Here is a 3,587-nt window from a genome sequence, read left to right on the forward strand (position 1 = left end):
TAACTTGACATGTCCAGGCATAGAGCCTATTTTGTCGAATTGATCTGGATAGATCTGTACCAAGTCTTCGATTTTGTTGATTGGTTTGACTATATTTTGTTCTTTCACCGTGCACTGAAGAGTGACCATTTTCAGTATTTCCAGTGATGGTAATCCTAGAATTGCTGGTCCATTTACATCTACTATATAGAAGGTGCTTTCGTGCCAATCAGAGGTTTGGTAGTTGCATGGTATACTGATATTGCCATAGCACTTTATCGGTGTTCCATTGTAGGCTATTAATTTTTTGTCCTTACTTTGTTTTTTTAGTTTTGGGCAGCCATCAGTAGTTAATTTCTCAGGAAACATTCTACGGAATGTAGAAATTGGTAATGTATTACCTTGGGCTCCAGTATCGACTGTGAGTCCCGTTTCGATTAGGTAATTTTATATTTATATAAGCGAAGGCTTCATCTCTCTGTGTTTGAGAGGGTGTGTTAATGGTGGAAAAAGTTAAATTTTCGAATTGCTCATTTAGTTCCTGGCTGTTGTTCCTGGATAATATATCAGTTTGGATGAAGTGTTTTTTCTTGGTCTGGTTTATGTTTAATGATTTTTGTTTTCCACGGTCTCTGTTTTGCGATCTTGACCTTGATCTTCTGTTATATAAACATACTGTTGCCCAGTGGTTATATTTTCCACACGTTTTGCATTTGGAACCAAATGCTGGGCATGCTTCACGTCGACGTTCATGACTTTTTCCGCAATTAAGGCAGTTGTTTGTCTTTCTATTTTGTTTATATTTTTTAATTGCTTGTATGTCAATATTGGCGCTATTGTCCTCCCCGTTATTGGTGTTTAACATCTCTCTAAGCTGTTTAATATGTGCGTTTGTTGCCTCATACGTTTTACCAATTCGGATGGTTTCATCCAGTGTTAGCGTATTATCTTTTCGTAATAGTTCTTTCTGGAATTCGACAATTGGGGTACTCGCAATAATTAGTTCTATAATTCGCTGTTCTTGTTCAGTGTCGGTTAGTGAGCATTTTAACGTAAGTTGACGACATCTATTGACGAAGTCGTCTAATGTCTCATTTTGTTTTTGTTTATAAGACATTAGTTTTAGTCTATTAATCCTAAAGTTTTCTTTAGGTTCTAAATGCTCCAAGAATTTATTAAAAATAGTGTCGGGAGAACGTTTTTCCTCATCTGTTAATTTCCAAGTGTTAAATTTTTTGAAACCTTCGTTGCCGGTCTTTAGCAGTATGTAATTCACTTGTTGGTCGGTTTTTATTTTGTTTATAGCAAAATATAGTTCTAACCTCTGTTTAAAAAGTTTAAATGTTTCCGCTGGATTTGGCATTTCCCAGTCCATAAACGGAATAATGTCATTATTGGTAGACATTATTATTAACGGCTATGTATTTTTTCAATAAACAGAAAATTCAATATGTCTGCCAATGTGCGAAAATCCACACGTGTTTACGGGAACACATACAATAACAACAGTTGACAAAATTCAAAATGTCTGCTATTGTGCGAAAATCCGCACGTGTTTTAGGGAACACATACGATAACAACAGTTGACAAAAATTCAAAATGTCTGCTATTGTGCGAAAATCCACACGTGTTTACGGGAACACATACGATAACAACAGTTGACAAAAATTCAAAATGTCTGCTATTGTGGGAAAATCCACACGTGTTTATAGCATATACGAGAATGACAGCAAAGTTTTATAAAATGCACATTAATGGTAAATTAATGAAAATTGGTTTACATGCCTTGTTTTGTCTTCTGTAAACGTATTTTTCCTCTCGTGTCTGTTGCCGAAGTTTTTTTTTGTTTTTTTTTTTCAACTGTTATAAATGTTCGGTATCCATTTCACTGCCACCATGTCGTTAGTTTAAGTTTGTTATTATAAGTAATTGATAACCAAGTTGTGGTTTTATTTGATATAGAACTTTATTACATATTTACATAGGAAGAGAGATTGAAGGTACGTGTGTAGAGGTCTACGCCATGTTGTCAAATACGATATGTATTAGGCGGTTTACATCAATATTCATACGCCATGATTTCCTTGTTACGCGTATGAAAGTAGTTCTATGATAACACTACAAGAGCTGCATCAAACGATGGGAGAAATGCATAACTCTGGGTGGTTCCTATGTAGAGAAAGATTAATAACTGTGCCAAGTTTCGTTGGTCTACTGCTATGGGAAGTGGGTAGGGAGCATTACTTATTGCACGCCCCTCATATTCAAATTAATCATGAATGCAACCGCTTATTACTTGAATTTTAACCTTTTTATTCATGCCATTCAAAAAGTAAAACCAAGCTAAGAAGGGTCGAAGACCAAGTGCAGAGGGTGGCTACAGCAGCTCGTCAAAGGAAGAGAAAGCGCGAGAGTCGTTCTAAAGCCCCTCGACCACCATCTCTAACCCCAGAACAACCTTCCGTCCACACTTAATTCATCGCTTCTCCGGGCAGAGAAATAAACTGATAGCGAAATGGGTTGGTGAGAACAATTAGAACCTGTAGAAGACTAGGATATAATAATACGCTAACTTGCTACAAGAAAATAATGAAATAAATGGAATTGAAGGAAACAAAAACTCAATTGATGGATAAGATGAACGTGTCGTTTATTTACTGTTGAAAGAATGAATGTTTTAGATACAACATGTGTTCATGTCCACGCTGGTGTAACCATTGCTTGTAGAGGACTGGCAGAAAAATGGTACAAGTCATATAAAGCTACTTTTAAAAATGACCTAAATTGGCTCGGGTGGGAAAAAACTCTTCATTGAGGCTTGAACAGTGTCTTAAGGATGGAATACTGTTGCCACATCTGGGCAGGAGCTGCTAAAAACAGCCTATCCTGCCTTGACGGAGTACAAAATGTGGCTTAGTGGGGGATGCCCTTTTCTTTACCCTGCAACCTCTCTCCCACTGAAGAGACATTGTGAGCCTATCCTTGTTTTATCGTTATTTCCATGGCAGGTGCTCGTCTGAACTCCAATCTCTGGTCCACCCTCACCAATCTTTCACGAAAAACACCCGTCTAGCTTGAATCCACTGTGAAAAATTTCCCCCACTCCATATCTGTGCCTAAATCAAAACGCGGATTCCATGAACAAAGCTTCTTTCTTAGAACTGCACGCCTGTTGAACTCTGTTCCGTCTGCCTGCTTCCCACCGGACTACAACTTAGATGTCTTCAAGTCCAACGTTAACAAATTCCTAATGAACCGCCCCCTTAAGTAAACACTTTATCAAATCTCCACACTAACGTAATGTACTTGCAATAACCCTTATATCCCTGAGTGGCTTCGGGGCCTTGATAAGTGGTGATCACTGTGTAAAAAAAAAAAAAAAACTTTTAACCCTATTATTATCTTACATGAAGAGATCAAGGTTAACGATTGAAAAAAAAAAAACAGTGAATAGAATTTTGGCAATTTTTTATCTTTGAAACCTCACACCTAGTTATACAATTGTCAGGTCACACTACACACTAGCAACCAAATTACTGGAATGTACTCCGACAAACTCAAAGCACTTATACCTTCCTTGATATAAATATCCGTGACTAACCCGACAA

This window comes from Euprymna scolopes, chromosome 46, assembly GCF_053919585.1.
Source record: "Euprymna scolopes isolate OS-2025 chromosome 46, ASM5391958v1, whole genome shotgun sequence".
NCBI classification, from domain to species: Eukaryota; Metazoa; Mollusca; class Cephalopoda; order Sepiida; family Sepiolidae; genus Euprymna; species Euprymna scolopes.